Genomic DNA, 25,793 nt, shown 5'->3' with positions numbered 1-25,793 from the left:
GGTTGAGAGAGGGTAGGTGATGAGAGTCTTGTGGTAATAACACAAGGGCAAAGCTGGGGAGCTGCCCGAGTGACTTAGCTCCTCCAGGAGCTGTGTGGAAGAGATGAGACTCCCGGCCTCCATATTAGCCTACTCCAGGAGTAATCCGCACTTCAGTTCTATTTGAAGTTCAGGAGTGTTTCAGGTGGATTGTTTTATTTTCAAGGAGGAAAGAATGACATTGTCTTAAGACTCAAAGGAAACAGACCACCCCATTCTTAGATGGCACTGATCCTTGCTCTTCCCTGGCTCAGTGCCCTCTTAGAAACCATCTCCTGAGAATCAGAGAAGCCCCACTCAGGATGTTGCAAAACTGTGTGCCAGTATTCACTGCTGCATGGGAGGAGAGTGCATTCCCTTTTAACCACAACAGCCCATGACAAGGCCAGAATTACTCAAACAGAACCTTTATTGAAAACTTTTTATTTTTATTTTTTTATTTTTAGAATATGTGCAAGATAGGCACATCCAGGTTTTTAATTTCACTGGTAGTTTTTGCCTCATCATCAATGCACTGGGGCCATCCTGGTCTTGTGCTGAATGGATTCCTCCTTCACTCTGGGGCGTCTCTTCCCTCTGGGTAAGGGAGGAAGAAAGCAGTCTACCCTCATTCTGTTGTTAAGTTCCTCCTCTCTGTCCACCTCACCTCCTGGTTTCTTTGTCCTTTGGACAGACTTATTCCTGGACGCACACATGCTACTGTAGGCCTCTTCACTGGGTTGACTGAGAGATTTTGAGCGGTGGGGTGTGCTAGCTCTTTTCTGTATCCAGGCCATTTAGGACTGTGGAGAGGCATTATAAGCTGCAGTAATGAATGGCAGAACAGCAAGGTGACTGTTAGCAAAGGAAAGAGTCCTGCCCAAGGCTTGTTGGGCACTTTTTTTTTTGAAGGCTTCTAAGACCATTTCCCCCATCCCTGTCTTCACGGTTACAAAATCCAGTCCTTCATAATTTCCCAAAATTAATGTTGAATACTGTGAAAGGAACCTTTCTTCCAAGGAAAAAGTTCATTTCTTTACAGAGCCCAAAGTTTGGACACGCTCAACCCTCAACCTAAAAACAGCTGCTGTTTAGGCAGAGAGTGAACTTTGGCTTGTGCTGATGTGACAGGCAGGTGGGTCAGGAGGAGGAACACCAGGCAGGGTGCGGCTTTGTCAGCAAGTTCAGGGTTTAGCCTGTCTGTGGTGGCTGGGGTGTCTCTGGGGACCCTTGGCAGTCTTGCCGCACGTGAGCTTGGCTTCAGGGGGTGCTTTTTTTTTTTTGTACCACAGTAGGTAAAGAATGTGTGTGGCAGAGCTCAAGTTCTGTGTAACTCCAGTGTGAGCTGTGTAGGGATGAGGTATCAGTCAACCTGAGTGAGGCTTCAGAGACATGCTGAGGGCCCTGCATCAGTTGGGAGTTATGTTTCAAAAAGAGGGAAGAGGAGAAAGTTTGGTGGAGAATGTACCTGCCTCCGGATGCGGCCTGTTAGTGCCAAGCTGGTGGCAGGAATCCTGGGGTTGGGAACCTGGGCTTCAGAAGGGTCCACTATTGCAGTACACGGGGCAGTTGTGGACCGCGGAGGTTTCTCCTGGAGTTAGTGAGAATCAGTGGAAGGAGAGTTTGGGTGGAGGGTTGGAATCATTTTCAAAAGCAATGCATCGAGTTCATCATACCCGAACCTTCTTAGGGTGAATGAGTGATAAAACCCACTGTCTGCCTAATTCCTTGGAAGGCCAGAGCAAGGAGTTGCTTCCTGCATTTCATTTCTGGGTGTTTCCTAGTTTTCCAGAGTTCTCAGCACCCCCCCCCCCATCTCCCCCCCCTCCCCTGTCCTCTGACAATTGGGTGACAAATCCTCTGATGAAAGGTATGATGGTAAGGAAAAGCATGCTTTGTGGAGAAGGTATAGAAGACAATGCTGAGTCTGGAATTGCAGATGGAAGCCTTGCCAGAGCAAAGTGGGCTGGAGTCTAAAAAACAGATGTTTTGCTGCTGGATCAGGATCCAACAGGTCTTTTGAGCTGGTCTAGAGAGTGGCTGAAGGATTCTTGTAGAAAAGCCTGCCAGGACACTTTCTGGCATGGCTTTGAATGGTGTATGTGGTCTCCCTATGGCCAATGGGCAGGGAAGCACCTGGCGGGTAGATCAATGCAATGGTAGGAAGTATTTATTGACAATCTGTAGGGCCACGTAAGGCCACCTAAGGTAGGGCTCTTTAGAATCCCCAAGGTCATTTCCCTTTCCTGGGCTCCCCAAGATCTCGTGGGGGTGGGGAGGGGTGGAGACATGTCTGTCTGAAGGAAGAGACAGCAGATGTGAGAGACAGGTTTGTAGAGAGAGGAGCAGAGAAGGTAAGAAAAGGTGACAGCCTTTCCTTTTTACAATGCTCTTGTGTGCCATTAGACGCAGTTTGGCTAAGCCCTGGTCTTTAGAGCAGGGCATTCCAGGAAAAGCTATTGCTGCTGTGCTTGGAGAGAGTCCTCACCTGCACAGAAGCAGGCCTGAGCTCAGTGAGGTACCTTAGTCCTGGTTTCTGATCCACTTGGGGCATGTGGAGGCTCAGTGGAGTGTGAAGGGGGAGGGTTCCTGCCAGTTGCCTTCTTTTCCTCTTCGTGGTGTGCCACACATCAGAGGAACACATTTTTTCCTTGGGTGATCCAGGAGAGAGCCACCAAGGCTGAGGGCTGAAGTCGGGCAGGGTGGGTAGGGGGTAAAGAATAGCATGGCAGGGAGCAGTCAGATCTACTTAAATACCCGAAGAGGCAAGTGTGGGCCTGGGGCAGGAAGGCAAGCGACAGGAAGTGGGAGTCAGAGAGGCCGTTCTTTTGCACCACTTAAAACTCATCCTTTGTATGTGACATCTTCTCCGGGCCCTGGATCTAGATCCGGATAGGACCTGTTGGGACTCATGCCATACCTGGTGAAACTGATATCCTAATCACAAAGGAGTGGAGGCAGCCAGTGTGCAGAATGCAGTATGTTCTGGCTCTCCACTCTTGGAGAAGGTCCGGTGTGGTGTGACCACGCCTCCTTTTAAAGCTCTTTATTGTTGTCACCACCCAGCTCTGCTTTTCTCTTTGTAGTTGGCTTTCCCAGATGGCAGGCACCAAAAGAACTGGGGAGTTTGGGAAAACAAAGGCAGGGTAGTAGCGAAAGGTGGGAGGGATGGGGGATGGGAGTTCGGGGGGTGGGAGGGTGGGGGGTGCAGGTACAAGGCGGGGCTTTTCCTTCCCAGTAAAGAGCTTTAGGGTCTGAATCTTCTGATTCTACTCAAGTTTACTCAAATCCCACTAGTGGAAAACAAGAACTGTACCAGAGGGGGCTGGAAGAAGAATGGCTAGCTAGCCTTTTCCTCTGGTAGACGAAGGGAAGGGTTACTTTCCAGGGTGTGACAGGCCCTTGGGTTAGTTATGGGAGGTCATGAGCCCCAGGACATTGTGGGAGACTGGGTGACAGGGATGGGGCAGAGTCATTCCTCAGATTACCGATGTAGAATTTTTAGGCATGGAGATGACCTCTTTTGAAAGGAGATGGAGAAGCAGGTTCTGCAGATGAAAGGGTCTAATGGCCAAAGTGAGTCTCATGTTAACTCTAAAGACTGCTCTTAGAGTTGGTGCTGCAAGATGGCCTTCCTCCCCTGCCTGTGTTCTTTCTTCATACTTTTCGATATTTTTTTTCCCCCTGAAGGGGACCAAAATGGGATGAGCTGAAGGAGAAAGAGAAATTAAACTAAAGCCGCAAAGGCTGACCCTGGTGATGAGTCATTCCAGTCGGTCCTGGACCAGCCCCAACTCCAAAGAGCTTTTTCAGATACAAAGTTACCTTTACAGGGCCTCAAAGCCTTTCAGTAGTTAAACCGAACAATAGAAAAGAAAACGATTCACAGCAGCCTCTTCCAAGCTGCTGGACCCTTCTGCCTAAGAGCCTCCCACCCCATTCCTTCCTCATGGGGTTGAGGCTTGTGTGGACAGAGAGGGCCAGAAGATGGAGAGAACTTTTGAGTCAGGGTTAGGTGGAAGGTGGCCTCTTCCCTGAGTGCGTGGAGCAGACTCTTCCAGTGTGCACATAGTAAGAGCTCAATAAATAGGAACTCATTGTATGGAACGAAATTATTTGTTGAATTTCCATGTGGGTAAATACACAGAGTTGGCTTCAATAGAGGAAAAAAGGACCATAAATGTAGAGTGTTGAGCAGGAGATGGTCCCCAGAGAGCAAAATGAACACTGTAGATTGGGGATGGGATGGGTGTGGGAAAGGGCTGGGTAAAACAAGGTGGAAGAGGGGACAGGTAAAGAGCACACAAGACCATGGCAGCCGAGGGCAATGGCTCCACCACTTGAGAACCCATGCATACTTCTTCCTCAGAAAGTTCTTAAGTTTTCCTGTGACTCGTAGATCTGGCAAGGAGGAGAGACTCCGCCTCCTTTGCCAGAACACATCATGGTCAGAGATCACCACTGCTAGGACAGAGGAAGATGAGGGAAAAGATGATTCTCCACGTGATGTGGAACAGGAGGACAAAGCTATGGGGCCTCGAGGAGGGTGGCCTCTGCCGAGGAGGGGTCAGAATAACAGTGGGCCTGTGGAAGAGTTCTGACCCAAACCCAAGCCATCAGGTGCTCGCGAGTTCCAGTAAGATTCAACACTTGTAGAAGCTCTTCACGACTGACCATTTCTATTGATGTCAGAGGCCCCCCAACTCATCAGGAAGTCAACCTTTGTGGTTACTGTGCCTCCACCGGAAGAATGAGCAGTGTGGTGGTGTGACACAGCTGCCATGATGGCTGGAGAAAGGGAAGCTAGCCAATCAGTTCTTGATTTGACCTCCGAAGAACAGTCGACAGTGAGGTTCTCCGTTCTCTGAGATGAAGCGTTGGAGGTACTTCACCAGTCTGCTCTCCTGGCACATTGGGCTCACAGTGAAGTCTGCTTTTCAAATTTTGGGAGGTTGACTTTTTTTTTTCTCTTTTAGACTAGAGCATTACATGTCTAAATGTGATGTTCAGTCATTATATTTTACGAAAGAAACACTTTTAACTCTGCCAAAGTAGAAAGGATAGAACCTCAAACGTGACTCTTGTGAGTCAGACTGTTGAAACGGGCCTGGAGCAGCAGTCCGAGAATTCTGCTTCCAATGGTGTGATCTCAGAACATACAATGTTTTTTAGGTATTTGGGGGTTGCTGCCCTGCCTGGCTTTGACAACAGCAGTGGGTGGGAGAGATTCCAGCAAGTGGCCACCTGCATTCAAATCCTACCAGTTCATCTCAGTTTCCCAGCCATGCCCTAGAGTCAAGTGCAAATTACTGATACTTAAAACATAATATAATATATATGCCTTCCAGTCTCTCCCTCCCTCTCATTTTACAAATGGCCAAATTCTACTCATTCTTCAAAACCCAGCTCAAGTGCCTCAGCCTTATGTCTGCTTTGAGATTCCCTTATCTTCTCAGCAGGAGGGAAGTTTGGGGAGACCCTGCCTCCTCTGTACCCCAGCGGCACTTTGTATACTACTTTCTCGTTCACACTGAGATGTGTACTGACATGACTTCTCTGCTTAGCTGGGAGCTCTTTGGTGATCAGGGTTTCTCTCTCTCTCTCTCTCTCTCTCTCTCTCTCTCTCTCTGTGTGTGTGTGTGTGTGTGTGTGTGTGTGTGTGTGTCCAGTGCCTGATATGCAGGAAATGACTTAAAGTCTAACTTCTAATGGCATAGTGTTTTGTCAAATTGCTTTAAAATTAGTGGGCAAGCCTGGCATCAGGTCTGCTGGCCACCTGCAAGAGGCAGTGATCCAGGATGGCATCCCTTTGATGTCAATCCAGGTTGGCATTTGTTGCACATCTGTGGGTTGGGGAGGTACCCTTGAGGGTTGGCCTTGAAGACCTGCTTGTAGACACTGGCAGAATAAGGCTCCAAGTCTAGAAATGAGGGACAGAATAAAGACATAGTCAGCTTGCATGTGTGCACAACTACACTTACTGATATTGGTTGTTATGGAAATGACTGCTGGGAACAATGCCTTGGGCTCAGAGGCTGGGCCCATGTTTCCCGTGTCACAGCAGAAGCCCAAGAAGAGCTGATTTGGTCCAGCTGAGCTGTATAGTTCTTAGAGGTGTTAAGAAACTGATTGGCTGGTGTCTGAGCTAACTGACTAGGGGAACTTTCGTCCTACCTCCTGTCAGGGAGTTGATCATCGAAGAAAGGACATTTGGCATTGAGAGTTCTTGGTGTCATGTTATCTTTTCACTGAACTGAGATCTAGCTTCCTTATAACTAGGCTCTTCAGGTGCTAGTTCAGTCTTCATTTACCCCATTAAAATCTCCTTCCACATAAAATACGCAAAGCAAGCCAGCAGCTCCTGTGATGACTGTAATTATCCTTGGCTCCTCCAGCTACCACCCCACTGTTCCCCATAGTGTATGTTTCTTCTGCCCTTCTTTGGGCTTGCAATAAGTCATCAGTGTCCCTAACAGTTAAATCATTCATTACCTGAGTATTATAATTTAGTTAACGCAGTCCAAGGAAGTTGTAAGACAGAGAAAATCTCAGTCATCTGGTGTTTTTAAGTTTCTCAGAATCTGCCCTGTTGTGGAGCAAGGCTGTCCATTTTATTCCAGGGAAAGTGACAGAAGAACAGGATGTATGGGAGTCCCTTAGTAAATCTCTGCCCCGCTGCTTCACAGTCTTTTCAGATGCGTTCTGAGTCACGATCCTGAACAGGACACACAAACTGTAGTTCTCTATTTTCTGCTATTTAGCATATAGTGAAGGATGCTATCTTTATGTCTTGTTTTCCATCACTTAAACAGCACCGAATGGCATGGAACCTGATGGAATATGGCCAGGTGAATCACACAGCCATGGTTCACCTATTTTCCCACCATCTTTGGACACACTTACCCTGGACATGAGTATTATGAAGCACATGACATCAAAAAACTTTGCCTGTGCCTTCCAGTTCTTAGTCAATCAAAACAGGTGACCTGATGAGTGTAGGGTAACCCTGTGATAGGGTGATTTTATCTGAACAGATGTCCTAACATCCATTATCTACAATATGTTGCTAATATCTTCTGGGCAAGTCACTACTTCCTCTTTTCTGATTCTGTGTTTACCAAGCAATATTGTACTCTGATGTCTTCATTGACTTGCTTGGCCAAGAAGAATGTGCCCTATGGAGGTGGCTTGGGCTGAACCAATTGCCAAGCGTAAAGGAATTAAGTTATAGATGAGCTAGAAGATCATTTCCTGAGGAACTAGGTATATGAGAGCCTTGTCCTTGGAGCATGCTTGAGGTCAAATCAACTTGGCTGGTGCGGTCTTGAGATGCAATGGCTTCGGCTCAACGTGAAACAGGAAGCAATGGTAGAGTGGAGGGTAAGGACAGGAGTGGTAATACTGTAGTGGGGAGAGTAGAGAAGTCAGTTGTCTTCTGAACTCATTCATTTTCCCACCAAGAATCCCTAGGGAAAGAAATGAAGAAGAGCTCAGTTAACTTACTAGCTTGTTCGCCATTGCCAGATGCTCTATGATAGCAATGCAGCTTTTGATAGAGGCTGCAGTTGATTTGTCAGCCTGTTGGGAATCCTTCCTCATCACGATGCTCTTTAACTAGTCCCTCAGGTCATCAGAGCAGAGGTAACATTGGGGTGTTTTGTTTTTGAACCCCATCTTCAGTCATTCTTGTACTCCTTGCTTCTGCCCAGGGATGAGCAGGTCAAGGCACTGAGAAGCTTTTCTCTCCTCAGGCACATGGCTTAGGATCAGGAACAGTGGCTTTTCTGAAAGTTCCTGCTTGGGGAGGCAAAGAAAATGAAGGCAGGAAGGGAGGGGAGAGAAGGGGGAAAGAAATCTTTTAGTTCAGCTTTTGATACTTTCTTAGTGTCTTCCTCGGGGGTAAGGCCAAATCCTTTGTTGCTTTGGAGACATTGAGAGCAGTGTACCTTCTTGGACTTGTTTTCCCCAGGCCTCTCCCTTGAAGCAGCAGATGGTCTTAATAGATTTCTTTGCCCTCCCCACAACAGGAGTTTGAGATGGCTCCGCCCTTTCTCCCAAGACAATAGCTGCCAGGCCAAAGATTACCAAGGTTACCAGGTGGAAATTGGAGAAAGAGGCAGAAATATAGAAAGCCTGACACAAAAGCACTCTTTAAAAACACCAACAACAAACCTTTCCTGGTACCAGAGTGTTCCTTCCCTCCCACCCATCTCTTCTGTTCTTCTGTTCCCCAATACAGTGCATCCTCAGTGCCCCCGACTCTTCCTTAATCCTACACTCATGGCTTCTCTCTGGCTAATATATTCAACATGGCAGCAGGAGGAAAGATGCCGCGCGGCTGTTTGTGGTTTGAGAGATTTTCTCGCCTCTGTCTTGGTGAGATACTACTTTCAGAACTGGAGTCCAAGGGCTGGAGAGGTGGCTCAGAGGTTAAGAGCATTGGCTGTTCTTCCAGAGGTCCTGAGTTCAATTCCCAGCCACCACATGGTGCCTGCCTCACAACCATCTGTAATGAGATCTGGTGCTCTCTTCTGGTATACAGACAGACTGCATATGTAATAAATAAAAATCACAACAACAACAACAACAACAACAACAACAACAACAACAACAACAAAGACAGAATTGGAGTCCAGAACATCTCTAAATGTGTGCATAATGCTTGTTTTTAATGGAAGCCTCCTTGCTAGTGACAGTGTTGGTGTGCAAGATTGGGTGTTTTCTACAGGTCTTTTGGTCTTCTGGTGTAGGGGTGGTGTGGCTTTTAGGAGCAGGGGAAAAAGGCAGAAAAAAAGGATGAATAAAGGGGGAATGAATCGTCTCTAAATTGTATTAGAAATATATCTACAAGACACTGTTCTTCTTTCCCCTATCATTATTATGAAAATAACGCAGTCACTTATCCTCAGTCCCAGTGAGCCTCAAAGCATTGCTCCTTTCATGTGACTCTGCTGATACAAACTGTTCATGTTGCTTGTTCTACTAACATTCACTGTGCCCTTATGTTGAGGGACACTAGTGTGTGACATCAAGGGTGACTCATCACATCTTCCTCCTCTCTTTCTTCCCAGAATTTGGGGTGGTTTACCTGGGGCTGTTAAATGTCACTGGACAAGTGATAGCTCCTTGTAAGACTAGGAGACTCTTAGAGGTTAAGTAGGATTACATTCAGTAAAGCCAGTAGGTAGGCTGTTTCTCATGGAGCCCAGGTACAGTAAAGATCTGCTAATCTCCACATAGACCACGAGTTTCATTCATTTGTTTCTGGTAACTTTAGCTTTCTTTGTCTAATTGGTTTACATACTGCTCCTTTCTGGTGTTTCTGTGGATGGATGGGAGTCCATACTACCGAGAAGTGGAGCTGAATTTCAAGTCTTTCATTTTTCTGGCAGTCATTCCTTAGTTCCCTTAGTTGTACATGCTTAGAGGGTCAGGGCTGTGCCACGGGTGTCACGATGACCCGGAGGCAGCCCTGAGCCCTCGGTTGTTGTTGGTGTGTAGAACAGGATGTTTATGAAGCAGGGCGATGCATCCCCCTTGCGGGCAAGAGTTATGTTTACAATCCCCATGCGTCACTGCTCGGTAGTCTTTGCTGGATAGACTAGGTCCTGGGGCTTTGGTTCGCACCTCTATCCTTCCATACTCTTAGGCATGATTTAAGAACATGTGTTGAGGATCCCTTCCCATTCAATTCAATTTGGTGTCTCTAAACCCAGTAAAGGCTAGGCTGAGCATTGGCTTGACTGGCTATGACAGGCATTTCACAGGTTCTCTGTATAAAACAGTCCTCAGGGGTCCTTCCTGCCTTGTCTTCAAGTTGCTCCCACTGCACTCTTCTCTACAGCACAATCAGACTTCCATTTGTTCAGAGTGCCTAAGCTGGAGCAGCCCTTGATCTGGGTCCCGTTTGGTTTCTCTTTCTTTGTACCTCTGCATTGAATTTGCCTTCCAGTCTTGTTAGTGTTGCCTCTGAATATATACTCCACTCATCTCTTCTTCATTAGCGCCCTTAGACAAGGTCCCCATTACAGGAAGCTTAGGTGTGTACCCCAACAGCTTTTGTGTTTGCCCCATAGAACAACAGAGCCATCTTTTAAAAATGTAAATCCAATTGGTTTGGGTTTTTGCCTTCAAAGAATTTTTTGGTGATCCTCTGGGCTTAGAATAAAATCCAAGTTCCTTGCCACAGCCTAAAGGATGGTTAACGCATCCCAGCCCATCTCTTTGCCTTCACTATCTCCCTGCTTTCTTGACTCCAGCCTCCTAATACACCACAGACATTGTTCCCTAGGGAATAACTTTGCCTAACTATTTTCTTCTGTCTGGAATGTTCTCTCCTCTGACCTTTGGGCAGAATCTTCTTTTAACATTAAGACCTTGGTTCAAATGTTCCCTTTTCAGGAAGGCAAACAAACATAGCTCTGCTGCAATGCAGGATGCCAAGGCTGCCCAGGTTGGCCAAGCTTAATGACATATAGCACTGAGAATATTTCTTGATGACTGTCTCTCTTCCCTGACAGAAGTGAAGGCTCCTAGAAAGCACACACATACTAACTTTTACATATTCATGGTATCCCTGGTATCTGGTATGTGTGTTGTACACATTAAGTACTCAACCAGTTTTGGATGCATTAAATTGCTCAAGTGAATGCTAAATGTATTGGAAACGAAGGTACAAGAGTATCTTGGAAGAGGTCTTCCTGTCTTCTTCTTACAGATCTCATGGTAAGGAAACTCCCTGGTTCTTCGCAGTAGTGAAGTGTCAGAAGGATCATCACATCCACTTCTCTGTTGGTGTTAGCTCACATTCTACTAATGAAGAGACTAGCTATGTCAAACTCACACTCACGGATTAGAAAACATGATAAAGCTAAATGGCTTTCTTGGACTTTTACCTCTTCTTTATGACGATACTCATATTCACCACATCACAGCCTAAATTGGGCTGCCGAAAAGCAAGAGGTTAAGCAGCTTTCTGAGTCTGGCTTGATAGGAAGCAAACAACACACAAAACAAATGTTAGAATCAGTGTCATTGGCAATGACTTAACAGTGCCTGGTGAGGACAGTGAGTGCCACTGACCAGAGGTTTGTACACTGGGCAATAGGTGCTATTCCTTGCTTTTGATGGTGGCTCCAGAGCTTGATTCTTCCAGTAGCAGTGATTTCTGTCTTACTTTGGGCCAGACATCACTGAGATTCCCTTTGAAAGTCTAAGTATGGCCATCAGTTTTGGGGGCTCAACTTAAACGTTACTCTGCTCTCCTGTCTTTGTGTGCACCTGACACACCAAGGCATTTTCAAGAAAATATTGTGAAGAACTTCCATCTCCACTAGAGAGAGCTGAAGTTGTTTCTTTAGAAAGTGTCCTGTAGGAGTTAAGTCATGGCTTCACATCTGTTAGCCTCACACAAAGAGCCTAGGACCTTAAGTTCAAATCTGTCTCATATTTGTATATCTGGTAGACATCACTGGTACCAACAGGCCAGCAGGAAAGTATACACTAAGTGTACCTGCCTCTAACTAAAGATGTTGAGTGGCAGATGGGAAAGGGGCTTGTCAGTGAAAAAAGACTTCCCTATGGAAGCCTAGTGATAATCCCGATGTTCATGAGAGGGAAACCCACCCAGAGATGCCATTAAACTTGTGTGTTCTTCAGTGGTCACTGAGGCAGATCCTCTTTTAGCTGCTTCAGGGGGGACTTGGGTATAGGGAAGCTGAAAGGGACATAGGGTTGAGTCTGAAGGCTCAGCAGTAGAGTGCTTGCCTAGCATATGTGAGGCTCTGGGTACCACTGCACGAAAAAGAAAAAACCAAAAAGACCAAGTCTAAAGAGGGTAACTGAAACTCTTCCAGATTAAACAGAAGTCATGCACTCAAGGCTCGCTCACAGGCTGCAAGAAAACAAAGACAACAAACAACTGTGTTTAGCTTCAAGGCAAAAGATGCTAGAAGGTCCTGCAAATGACAAAATGATCCAGGAGACACAGGAGTTTCTTCAGATTTGGGGTAGTGGGGGACAAGAAACAGGACATTTGGGCAAGGTAGCATTTTATGAAGCTCAGTTGGTTGTTGGGAGACGGACTGGGTTAGAGAGGCCTTGCCTGGCCCAGCTCTATATCAACAGGAGAGGGATGGTATCTCTATGGCCAGATGAAGAGAAGACAGCCATCCAACTGCCCTTTCTTGGCTGGTGTGGGATGCAGACTGTCCCCTGAGTTGTTCATTGTCTTTGCTTTCTTGTAGACTGGGAGCTACCTCCTGAGGGCCTACGTCTAATCTAGAGGAACTTCGGCTGCCCTCTTCAGTCATAATCTTACTGCCCTGTCTGGTCTGGGGAAAGAATGGAGCAGCTTTGAAAATATGGACGTTTAAGGCCAGATTAAGTAAGGCTTTATCTCTGGACTTGAACATATCTATCAGTAGGGGCACTCAACGGCTGTCAGGGAAGAGATGAAGAGAGGAAGTAGAGACTTTTTTCTCTTTTATTTGAGATGAGTTGCATGTTTTGGTTGACATGGGTTAAAACCTTAGCAACTAGCCTTCTTTAACTCCACACTGGCTCTGGAAGTCAGTGTGACTACTAGGTCCTGCAGATGGAGCGGACTGCACAGGCTCAGGATCCTTTGACTGGGCTGGAGTGTGTTCTGGCTTGAGGGCTGGCATTAAATCTACCTTGGTCTTAGGGCCTTTGTGCCAACACCCACTTTGTTAGTTTAGACACTTTGCTTGGTCTCTTCCACATGATGCAGAATGGCGTGGAGCTTTCCATTCAGCATTTTATCTGCTGAGCAGTGAATCGTCTCTGTCGAGGTAGTTTTGGCTCTAACCTCTTCAACGACTTTCAAGTGCACAGGGTCCAGGTTTGAAAATTCTCTGGTGTAGGTGTTTGAAGGGCAAGAGTTGCTAAGAGCTCTGTTGTCGCTTGCTCAAACTCTGCTGGTTCAAGTTCCAGCCTGCATCTTCAGACACCATCCTGATTACCTCCTCACATTGTTCCCTATCAATAGCTTGCTCTCATCAGGCAGTTGCCACAGACTTTGCTGCTCCTTGCATGGCGACTCTCTGCGTTGATGGGGCTAGTTCTTTGGACTCATCTTGCTCTCTTTAATCTCAGCAGTGCCTGTGAGAGAAAGAGAGAGGGAGAGGGAGAGGGGGAGGGAGAGGGGGAGGGGGAGGGAGAGGGGGAGGGGAGGGGAGGGGGGGGGGAGGAGGAGGGGGAGGGGGAGGGGAGGAGGAGGGGGAGAGAGAGAGAGAGAGAGAGAGAGAGAGAGAGAGAGAGAGAGAGAGAGAGAGAGAGACTTTAATAGAGGTGTTGGTGGTAGTTGGCTTTGATTCCAAACTGAAATTGGAGGTGAGCTGCTGAAAAGTTTTGGGTTCTTGATATCAAGTTGGGTAACACACAATTACTCTTTAAAAACAAAAGTCATTTGATGTCTGCTTTTGCATTTTAATAAGACTGTGTCTTCTTCAAGCAAGAAGTAGAAGAAAATTCATGGATAAACTGGGAAGACTGGAAGATCAGGGAGAGCCTGTGCTGTAGATCAACGTCTCAGGGACCAAGGTGTCTAAATACAAGGATAAATGTTTCCAGAAGAGTTGGAGTACGTAGGCAGTGGCTTGAAGCTCTGTTATGTTCACCTAGGGGGCAATGAGATGCTTGTGTCTCCTGGGATGTTGGAAGGACTCCATAGGCTTATGGCTATCAAAGATCCTACTGCCCATCATGAATGAAGCCCTTGGGCTCACGAAAGTGTTCTGATTCTGTCACCCATACATTTCCAAGCGCAAGCAAGGATCAATCCACTCTTGGCCCTAACACCTGCTCTACCCTCCCCAGTTTCTTCTGGTCAACTGTAAAACATTTCATCCCACTCCACTTCCCTTTCTACTTCCTTTCACTGTGATGTTTTCCCCTAGAGACCCTCTTTGGATGTGCTCTAATGTTATTTCTCTACTGAAGCTATTGCTTCCTAAATATCCCATTGAAAGGGGCTAGGGAGGGGAGGTGTTGGGGTGGCTAGCTCTTTAAGGGGTTTATACAATCACTCCTCAATTCCCCAAACCCAGGGATCCATGGGTGTGATGCTGCCCTTTTGCAAAAGGACCATGCTTGAATTACTGTGCATTCATTCAGTCCTTGGCCAGAACGGTGTGTCCAGTGGTCTCAGAGGCCTTGTCTGCTTGCCAAAGTTGGGAGCACCACCAGACAGAGCTGTTGGCTTTTCATGTGGTGTGTCCGCTTGCCTGCTGCTGCTCCTGTCCCTGCCTCCTCCTCTTACCTGGTCTCCCCATCACTAGTATAGAATGCCACAGAAACCATTCCCCACCTACTGAGAGCCTCATTAGTGTGTAAGGAGACACATAGCTGCTCTCCCTCAATGTCATGCTCAGTGAGCTCTCTGAGGGCACACTGCTGCCTGCTGCTGTAAGGTGGATGGTGCGTTTCTCATTAAAAGGCATTGTACGCTGCCTCCTTAGCATCAGAGATGAAGTGGTGGCAAAGGGGGACTTATTACTATAACTAATGAGAACACTCACTAGGAGCTTCCTAAAAATGATGTCACAGAGCCCTTACAAATCTTCGACCCAACTGTGAATTCTCGGGCCTGTCCCCATTTTACACATGAGGAAATAGAGGCTCAAAGAAGTCATATAACTAAGAAACCCAGCTAGTGCTCTCAATCTTTGTCTTCAGTGTCTATGCTACTTTGAGCCCTGCTACTCAACACTGTAGTGGTACAAAGGGGTGAGCTGACTCTGTTTGCACATACTGGCTCCATTGTCTAAGTTGCAGTCTGGAACTGTGCTTGCCCCCCTAGGCACAGCTGGTGTTTATGGTCCAGGTTGAATACTACCTGGAGAGAGCCTCACAGCCTGGCACAGGCTCACTGATTTTCAGATGCCATTTCCCCCCTCCAGTTTTCTCCAGATGTCAAAGCACTCTTGTATCAGAGCTCTCAGTGGACCCTGAAAATAATCTAAAGAGTAGGGGCTGAGATGATTATTGTCAGTGGATAGACAAGGAATTCGAGGCTCTGTGGACCTGAGTGAGATGCCCCAAACAATAGACACAAAGCATTTAGGGGTGAGGTAGGACCTCTTTTTGGTTACCAAGCCAAGTCGTTCATTCTCCAAGGAAGCCTAGCTTACTCGGAGCTTTCCGTTGAGGACAGACAGTCTTCTTAATCCGTGTGCTCAACTAGTCTTGGCAAATTGGGATTCCAAGCATGGAGGCTTGAGGAAGCTTGTAGGACAGTTTCCCTATTGATTTCTTTGGGGGTTAAAGGTGATGATTTACATTTCTAATTTCAGTCTGGTCCTTGCTCCTTGGGTCATGGTCTTTTCTTCACCGCCAGGGTTATAGAGCTAAGTTGTGAGAGGGAATTGTCACCAGGAGAATGAACCCCGGTACTGGTACCATGCCCCAGGCTGCCATGCCCCAGGCTGAGAGGTGACTGGGGTCTGCCAGTGGGCGCTGTTGAGCTCCCCGGGGGTCAGGCAAACTTTCTTCCTTTGTAGCTGGAGATGTAGCAGTGGCGGGGGTGTGGGGGGGAGGAGGTGGAAAGGGAGTTCTCAGAATCTGTCAGGTCCAGATGTGGCGTGGGAGGGAGAAAGGCTTGGAGCAAAGACTTGAGTTCAAAATGGGAGAACCTCTAAAGTCAGGCAGAGGCAGTGGAAGGATCTAGAATAAAATTAAGCATGTAGAAAATTAGGGACAATCTTTAGGTATCTGGTAGCTACCCAAGAGAAACTTTTTTTTTTCTTTTTTGGTTGGGCAAAATTCTAGTCAATTGAAAACAGGCTGTATTTCACCCAGAATACAGTTTTGAGTCACTGAGGTAGGCAGAACCCATTGAAGGTATTATTTGACTGGAGAGCTGGTCAGATCTGAGCTGAGGCCCCGAGAGCTGTGATGTAACCCTGAACAGTCACTTCACATCTCTGAGCATGAGCACATCTTCATAGCAAAGATAGACACTCGTGTGGCGCAGGAGCAGGAGTGGAAGATCCTTGCCAGCTGAGGGCTTAGATGCGCAGTGACTGGAGATGGGAGAGTTAAGCTTGAATTCTTGGGCTTAACTTGTGGTCAAGACTTGGAGAAAGGTGGCTTAGGAGAGGCCTCAACTTACCCTATGTTGAAGGGGATCCTCATGCCCACCTAAGGTATGTCCTGGGTTGGAAATTCCATGGGGTCTTGGTGACAGGAAGTCCTATAATCTGGCCTTGTGCACCTGTCTTAAAAGAACGACGTCGGCAGTGAGGACAACTTCAGAGTTCTTAGGTCCAGCATCCCTTGGGGATGCTATTTTAGCCCTTTGAGCTAGGAAACTCTGTGGATCCATGGGTCAGGTTGCTTGGGCCTGACCTCCTTTGGCTTCCAAAGCATGTATACGGAGGACACTTCCATACCTGATGCCCAAAGCGATGTGCTTCTCAAAGCTTAGTTCTAAGGTCACTGGCTTTAGGCTTCCTCATTTTCAAGGTACTGTTTCTGCATCTGAGTCTGACTGCCTGAAGCCGCCTGCTGGCTCCCATAAGCTCTGTGTTGCATCTGCTGAGGTTGGTCTGGGAGAGTGTCTGCGTGGTCCTGTGCTCCCCACCTGTGCTCCCCACCCCCCATCCCAGAAGGCAGCTGGCCGTGGGGAGCCATTCTCCTGTTTGTACTTTCCTGAGATGAAGTAACAAGGGTGGGGATGTTAGACACTTTGGCAGTCCACTGGGTAAAGTTTGTGGGATTTCTCTGCTGGCTCTTTAGATACTTTACCAAATTTCCCAGAACAGTGTGATCCAGGTTCCCACCAACCAGGTTTCGAGGGATCTCTTCTTGAAACTCTGAACCTGCTTCCTCTGCCTCCAGGTATGTTGACTGCCAAAGGTGCCTTACATTGCCTGTGCCTGTGGTCATGGCCTCTTCACGCGGCAGTCACCTGATCACCACCACTGTCCCTAACTGGAGCGATACACTGTTGCTCCCGGGAACCAACCATGGAACTCTTTCCACTGTATGTTTTCATGCTAATAGCTTGAATTGCTGTTCTCAGGACAAGACGCCTGCTGGGTTGCCCAAGCCTCTGGGAATAAGTAGTGAAGGAGAAGCAACTGGTTCCTGTCATTCTGTGCTCTGGTCTCTGCATATTTCTCTACAGCCGTACTCCTTGGTCTGGTCTTCATCTCTTCTGTTCTAGGTATTCGGTCCCTGAACTCTGCGTGGGCACAGCCCATACCTGGGGTCTTTTCTGTTCGGGGTTTTCTTAGGCTTTTTCTTTCTTTCTTGTGTTCCCATCAGTAGGGGCACTGCCTCCCTGGCCAACCTTCTTCAGTCTCCAGTGTGCACTGTTTGTAGTTTATTTTCTCTTGTATCTTTGGGCTTCTGCCTAGGATGCCTTTCCCCCATCTTGCCTACCTGAAAAGCCTCCTTCCAGGTCTGGCTCCAAGGCTACTTCCCTTGGAAATCTTCCCAGACAGAACAAGCAAAGGCCCTTCCCAGCTTCCCCTGCCACTGTTTACCCTCTGCGTTCCAGTTTTGACAAACTCTCTGAGACAGGAACTGGATGGTTTTTTGTCTCTTTAGTGGCTAATATGGGCTTGAAATAGGTGTTCATGACATTCACTTGCACAAAATGTAAGTTTAGACTGTCTCTTTTTAAGCGCTGGCCTGTGCTTGGAAAACTGGAGGAGAGAGGAGGTCAGGGTGGAGGTGGAGGGGATGGGGTGTGTATGGAGGGAGAAGCAGAGGATAAAATGAAAATAAATAGCTACTTCTTCCTACTAATTGATGATTTCCTGATTTGATGTTTGGCATTAATTGTAATTACTTGTTGGGAGAATATGAAGAACCACCCCGACTCCGTCTTAGGCTTAAAAGCCATCTTATAGTGAAGGCAAACTAGGATCATTCCTTTTATGATTAAATCTCTGTTTCTCAAGAATTGGGCTATGCCCCACCTGTAACCTTAACTACAAATGGTTCTGTACTGCCTGTTTCAGGAATGGCAATCATGTCTTTGTTTCAAAATGTTATTTATAACCATCTCACAACCCTACCTTTGTTTCAGGTTATATGACCACCTTGTTATGACTATGACTGCCTGTTATTCCCACCATGCAACCATATCTTTGTTTCAGGAGGGTCTAGCTTGCTATGATTGTGTTCTGCTCCCACAACTCCACCTATTTTGCTCACTGAATCCCTCATTTGGAAACCCCTTACCTCTCTCTGAGCTATACTTGTTTTGTCTTCCTCACATACAAGGCTTACCTCTCAAACCCCGCCGTAGGGGAAGCAACCCCCCCCCCCCAATAAACAAGCTTGTTTTAATTAATTGCTTGCTTTAATTTGGATATGATGGCTTGGGTCAGTGGTCTTTCTCCTTCCAAATAGGGTACTAATCATCACATGTGGCACTCTGCAGAGCTGTGAGGGTGATGGGTGGCCTGGCAGCTATGATGCTCAGAGACCCTAAGGAAGATGGACAGCCTTAGAATTTCTAGGAGTGCTGCTTGAGTATCGATGGTTCCGGTAAAGGGAGTCATGCCTGTGTCAAAGTGATCCTCTGTTTAGGGGCTTGAAGGCCATTGTGTGAAGGCCCGGGTCTGGTGAGAGGAAAGTGGAGAGGGCCTGTGGTTCTGTTGGAAACGTGTGTTAAGTCTCAGCAAGAACTAGCCATCTTCTCCTCTGTACACAGTGCCACCAAAGCCTCTGCCTCTGGGGGAACCTTGAGGCAGTCTCCCTGGGGACGGGAGAAAAAGGACAGGTCCAGTGAGATAGTGCCTTTGTTCAGGCTTGGGGCGGGGGCAGGTTCCTGTTCGGACATCCCTGCTGACTGGTAGTGTGACTTTAGACTTCTGTTTTCTCTTTCAGTTAAGCAAGAGGCAGAGGTGGGGTCAGCGAGATTCCAGAAACACGAGGCGTACACAGGTGTCATCTGCCTCTCCTAGTCACACTGTTCAAATCCAGCCCTTGTGGAAGGTCGATCACAATGTGTGCTCTGTGTGATCCTTTCTAATGACCCGGGCTGACAGAAGTCGGTGTCTGCTGTCCTCATTAGAACATGCTGTCTGTCACCCACGGTCTTTGTGTCCCTGTCCCTTGTGGGATCACAGATGGTTGTTTCACCTCTTCAGGCGTCTGGAAGTGCCACCCTCTCCATTCTGTGGAAGCGACATTCTCACCATACTTTATCCCCACTCACCCTACTCCAGGTTGGGTATTAGTAAAGATATCTTAATCTAAACTTTAAGCATGAAAGCTAAGAAAAAGAGAGACGCTTGAGAGCCCCATCTCACTGCCTTTACCACAGACACTGCAGACATCATTTTGTGGGATTTAAACCTATTGTCTTCAAAGGGTTGCTAAGAAACCAGTGAAAACAAGGGTGGTTCCTGAGGGGGCACCTGATGGCACTGAAATTGATAAGGTCACAGGGATGCGGGAAGGTAGATGCCTTTACTGTAAACAAAGTTAATAGTCTTGTTTGAGATTCTGGATGTCTGGGGAAAAGAAAAGGGCGTGCTAAAGGCTAAAAACACCCAGGTCTTAAGCCTGGGCCATTGCTTTTTCAACAAAACATCAGTGTATGAGAGGAGCATTAACCTTTTATGTACGGACAACTTTGCGGCAGATGTTTGTGCTGGGATTCTCAGATGGCGAGAAGGTGTACTAGACTCCAGGGTGAGGTCTTCCTGTCTTTCCCCTCTCAATTTTCCTTGTCCTTCTGTCCTTCCTCTGCTCTCCCATCTTAAGACTTTTTGAATCTTAGTGGTTGATGAAGGCCAACACAGTATCTTCTGTGTTTTTTTCCATGCTGGATGGGTCTTAGACCCCACTTATCCAGGGATTAAAAGTCTCAACCCGCTGGGCGGTGGTGGTGCACGCCTTTAATCCCAGCACTCGGGAAGCAGAGGCAGGCGGATCTCTGTGAGTTTGAGGCCAGCCTGGTCTACAGAGCGAGATCCAGGACAGGCACAAAGCTACTCAGAGAAATCCTGTCTCGAAAAACCAAATAAAAAACAAAAACAAAACAACAACAACAACAAAAAAGTCTCAACCCATGTCACCTGAGGGAGCACAAGAACATCTGAGCTCGATTGGGAGGGTCACTATCTGAAGGGAAGCTGGAAGATAGGATGTTGTGGCTAGAACCGTCAGCACATAAGCGAAAAGGCATGTGATAGATCATTACGATCAAGATCAATACCCCAAATAGCAGGACCTTGCACATGGCCCCTGATAATCATGATGTACTTCGTTAAGTGTTAAGGCAGAGGCTGACAGTCAGTTGGGGTTTATAAGTCTTAGTGGGCCAGGACACACGTTCCAGTGTTGTGCATATGTACAGTACAGTGAGGATAACACAGGTCCCCTCCTGTGTCTCCTGAGAAGAGCAAGAGCCACCAGGTCTTGGAAGATAAGCTATCGCTGTCATCTGAAATTTCCAGTGAGATCCAGTTAGCATTGTTTTAAACAGCATTTAGCCCCTGTTTGGCATCCCCCAATATGTCTCCTCTGTGATTAGAATGTCAGCAGACATCCCATTTTGTTCCCAGTTACAAGTTCCCTGTCACAACACATGGGGGCCTCAAAGAATGAGTGAATGGATGAATGAATGAATGAATGAATAAATGAACAGACTATTCTCATAACACATGGGCCTCTTGGGGGTGGATTTTTTTTTTTTATTCAAGGGGGCAATTGACTAAAGAGCTTGGGGGCTGGAGAAGTGTTTGTGACTGCAGGGAAACTACATCCCCCCCCTTTTTTTTCCGAGACAGGGTTTCTTTCTGTAGACTTGACTGCCCTGGAACTCATTCTGGCCTCGAACTCGGAGATCCACTGGTGGTGATTTAAAGGTGTGTGCCACCACCGCCCAGCTCATACTTTTTATTTCTAATCAGACGTTTGTCACAGGCCAGGAAATATTTGCAGTCTTTACACTTTATCTCACCTAGCCTTCCTGAAACACTTTGAGGTTTCAAATTTACATATATAACTTCCCATTTATAGACGGCATAACTGAGGGTCAGAGAACTTGATTTTCTAGGGCATCACGTGGCTTAGGAAGCAATGGAGTCAGAAAGGGAACCTGGCTGTGCCTGACATTTAAGCACCTTGATTTTCCCTTCTGCTGCCTCCCTACGGGTAGGTGGTGGTGGAGAATCTGGGGTGCCCTGAGCCAGGGTGGGCACTCTGCCCCAGCATTGGCACAATGCCTGCAAATGGCCAGTACGTTTTCCTTCTTGCTTGTCTTTGCTCTCTTTCATTTTCCTTGTTCCCAAGTCCAGAGCTTCCATCGCGCTCCTGATTTTTGAGGACAGACATTTTCAATTGCAGCTGATGGACTCTTGGACCTCCCAGGCCTGTGCTCCTCAGTGATATAGCTTCAAGCTCTAGGTTTGCAGAGCCCTGTGGCAAAGCCTGGTTCCGATCCTTGCTGGTGCTTGCACTGATATTTGTGAGAGACCAAGAGACAGGAACTTGTCTCGTTACCCCACTTTTCCAGCTGAATTAAGATCAAAGGGATCCTTTCTTGGGGAGCCACAGGGAACAAAGCACAGGATGACCAAGAGGGACCATACCTCCTGGGGGTATAGATAAAAGGGGTGTGGTGGGTCTGGGGGTGGACAGGGTGCTGCCCCCTTGTAGACAAATTGCTAAACAGTCTTATTAATAAAAAAATCCCAGAGCCAGATATTGGGATTAAAACCTGAGAGATCAGAAAAGCGGAACGAAGCCAGCCACGTTCTCACCACTTGGAGATCCTCAACCAGAGACCTACTTCCTGTCTACCCATGCCTATATGCCTTACTGTTCTGCCATCTCATTTCCTCTCTCTGCCCAGCTACATCACTTCCTCTTCCTGCTCAACTCTGTCACTTCCTGTCTGTCTGTACAGACCTCCAGACCTTTATGGTTAGTGCTGGGATTAAAGGTATGTACCATCATGGCTGGCTCTGTTCCCAGTGTGGCCTTGAACTCACAGAGATCTAGATGAATCTCTGCCTCCTGAGTGATAGGATTAAAGGCATGTGGTACCACTGACTGACTTCTGTGTTTATTATAGTGGCTGGCTTTTCCTTCTGATCCTTAGATGAACTTTATTGGGGTACACAATATACTGGGGACACAATTCATCACCACACCCCTTTCTTCCTCTTTTGGGACTCTCACTCTCTGGCTGAGACTCCACGTAAAGGACTTAAGGGTCAGGCAGGGGCCACCACATCCTAAAATAGTTAGTTGTATCATTTGTGATGGTTTTGAGTTTGGGGTTTTTTGAGAACCTGCAGTGGAGTATCTGTAACACACTCAACTGTGGAGCCCAGTTAAGTTAGAGTGTCTCTCATCCTTTAGGGGAGGGCCTCAAGTGGGTGATGGTAACAGGAAGAGCTGCAAGGTGGCCCTAAAGACTCAAGAATAGAAGATGTCCTTAGCCGATGTCTTAAGCATTACACTCTAGACTCCTGGACTCTGTGGCTTTGCTTAGCTAGCCTTGAGTACAGTAGAAGGCCTTTCTCAGCCTTCCAGGGCATTTCTGGGCCTTGGACCGTGAGGGAGCGAGCAGACATTGGTCTTGTTTTTGTTGGATATGAAGGCTGCAGTTGCTTTTTTTTTTTTTTGCCTCAGGGTCCAAGTGAGCAGAGGCAGAGCCAGTGCAGGCAGCCTCAGCTTCGGGTGTCTTTGGCGCTTTTTCCAGTTTTCATCCTCTGTGGGTTTTGTAGAGAGATGGGTGACAAGGACAGAATCTGCCGCTGACTCCAGTTCTTACTTTCCAAAAGACACACACTGGATCTACCATGTGACACAGAGTCAGGCCCAGGGGACATGAGAAATGAAAAGGGACAATGATGGAGCTAGGATGGGCAGCAGGTAGTGCTGGGAGATAGTACATCTGAAGGGACAGCAGAGCAGGCAGGAGCTGGAGAGGAGCCTTGCTCTGGCCTCCCTAGAGCTGAGTGGAATAAAAAGAGGAGCCAGGTCTGTGACTGAAGGATGTAGTGCGAGGGGGTGGGGGGCTGGAGAGATGAGGAGAAGTGAGGCTGGAGCTTCCTGGTGGGGAGGCAGGCCATTTGCCACACAGCAGCAGCTTAGTTAACTGGCTGAACTTTTTCACAGCCTTTAGGGGAGGGAGTGAGGGCTGAGCGGACAGACTGCAAGATGGATGTGCTGTGTTCCACTTGTGTGTCCATATTTGTATGCCTGAAGAGCTGGCAGGGCTGCTACTTCAGGACATGTTCTGCTCAGCTGGCAACTGGCTGCAGGTGGCAGGTGGCTTTCCTGTCCTGCCCCTTTAAGTCTCCTTGCCTTGTCTCTAAGCTTGGGGATGGATCCTAGGCCACTCTTTCCAGGCTCTACCATGACTAGTGAATTGCTATCCCCCAGCTCTGCAGTCTCTAAGGGTACTTGACCTGCCCAGGGTAGTGAGGCAGGGGACAAGCTCTTGTTCTTCTTCCCTGTTCTTTCCATTCTAAAAATCCCGGCATCCTCTCTGCGTCTCATCTTTGCATGTGATATGAAGAACATGTGCAGAGGACAGAAAACTTGGAGAGGTGCACTCAGAAAAGAATCCAGAAGAGAATAGTCTCAAAAGCTCGCTGTGTGGAGGCGTCACAGCACTCTGTATGTTTTTCTTCCTGGCCCCAGAGACGTGGCCAGTTAAGTGTACAGATGTTTGCGTACACAGTCTAATGCCAAACCTTTCCTCACAGTAACAGACTCATTTTCCCACTCCATTGCAGTACTTCAAAGTGCATAAGTACAACCTCTTACCTACCCTGAAAGAGTTGCTGTTATTTATTTGACCATTGAACTTTTATCCGACTTTTAGATCCATTTTGTTTTCCCCAATTAGAAGCTCTTCTTGAGGAGTTATTATTTTTTTTTTTATGCTTGTTTCTACCTGGACAGTATTTCTACCCATGGGTGGACCCTAATCCCAAAAGTCCTAAAAAGCTGGCTCTCGATCAAAAAGCACAAGGCCCTCATCTTTCCCCTCCTCCACCTAGGGTGTGCAGTGCTTTCCGTGGCCTGCCCTTTAAGAAGTGACCAGAGAGACTGTCAGGAAAACACCAGCTACCACCTACCCACCCCGTACAGCACAGCCAAATCAAAGGGTTGTGAGTGAAGTGGCTTCTCTCGACACTTCCCACTAACCATGGAATGATGGCCATACCCCAGGACCCAGCTGCTTCAGGCCTAGGCCAGGTGGACACTATGGGTTCAGGCTGAGAAGGCAGAGCACAGGCCAAAGGCTCAGCCTTCACGCACTGTCCCATGACACATGGGATCTCTTCCAGTTCTCCTAAGCAGCAGGCACTGATGAAGCCAGGCCCTACCCTGGCCTCTATTTATGGGTCTATGTTTAGAAAGAGGCATGGGGACCGTATCTAAAAGGGAAGACAGTCGCGGCAATGCTCAGGCAGCAGCTACATTGTCCAAGAGTCCTGGCTGTAGGAAAACGTCCGGTTCTGATCGCTAACTTGTGTGGGTGAGTAGGGCATGCCAGTGTATCCCATTCCTTCCCATTCATTTATCAAGCATGGATTGTGGAGGCCATGTGTCATGGCCTCCAGGGCTAGATCATGGGTAGGTTCAGAGAAGGGCCTGGTGTGGTTTCTCTTCAAGGAGCCCAGAAACAGGTTGGGGAAGCTGGCAGGTATCCAGATGCCCAGGATAGACTCCTGGTGGCTCCAGTCAACATCATGGGTCAGGGCTTTCTCTTTGGTTGAGAAAGCAGTGTAATTCCAGCAGAGCACTGGGAGAGGGGCAGGGCTGGAGTTGAAGATATGCAAATAGGTCTTACAAGGTATGGTGGGCAGAGGAGGAGGAGGAGGAGGAGGAGGGCAGACATGGCTTGGGGGCCTTTTGGACCATATCCCTGGGTGTGATTTTCAGTTTCTCCATGGGGTGGGGGTGGGGAGCACTTTCTCATAAGACCAGGAAGAAGCAGAAGGGTGAATTCAGGAGGGAGCCAAGCCAAGGCGGTGACAGTCACAGCAGTACTTGTTATGCACTAAAGCATGATGCTTCGCACAGTTCCCCAACTCTTCCCGCCAACCTCACAGGACCCTCTTCCTCATGGAGAGAGGAGGCAGCTTGAGAGCACGTCATACGCTTGGCTTTGGTTCCACCTGACTGCTCAGGCTCAGACTGCTGCATCTTCCTCTAGGTGTGAAGAAACAAGGCTTAGAGACGCCCAAAGAATGAAGGGCACCCAGTGAGGGCCACTCTGAAGGCCAGCTCTCTGCCTTCCAGGCAAGGCAATAGCAGGGTCCCAGGGGTGGCAGTGCAAAGGTGAGCAGCATTCTGGGAAGGAATAGGGAAGAAAGAAGGTAAAGGGTGCTGGAGAACTGTTGTTCACCATGGCCATGTGGTCTGGGGCCTCCATTCTGGAAGCATTCAAGTCTATCTCCAGATGTAGACTTGTGCCTTGGACATCATCTGACTCTAGGCCTCAGACACTTCATACCCTTAACAATCTGTAGCATGGGCACCATGCCTCCTGACTGCCACTTCTTTGCTCTGAAAGGCACTGCCTGAGAGACTGTGTCTTCCTCGGGTGGCAGGGGCACTGAGGCTGTGCTCAAGGGTGGGGACTCACAGGACATCACCTAAGTTTAAATATTGTCTCTCATCACTTTCCAGTTCTGTGACCCTGGAGGCATTGCTTACCTGCCCTGAGCCTGTTCCCTCATCTGTAAAATGGGGATAATAATAAGCCTGCCTGCTGTGGGTGCGGCAGGAACAGAGTGGGAAGGACTCGGTGGCAAGCCTCC

The sequence above is a fragment of the Onychomys torridus genome, chromosome 4 (genome assembly GCF_903995425.1).
Source record: "Onychomys torridus chromosome 4, mOncTor1.1, whole genome shotgun sequence".
Taxonomy (NCBI): domain Eukaryota; kingdom Metazoa; phylum Chordata; class Mammalia; order Rodentia; family Cricetidae; genus Onychomys; species Onychomys torridus.
The sequence above is the reverse complement of the archived record's forward strand: the minus strand, read 5'-3'. Positions refer to the sequence as shown.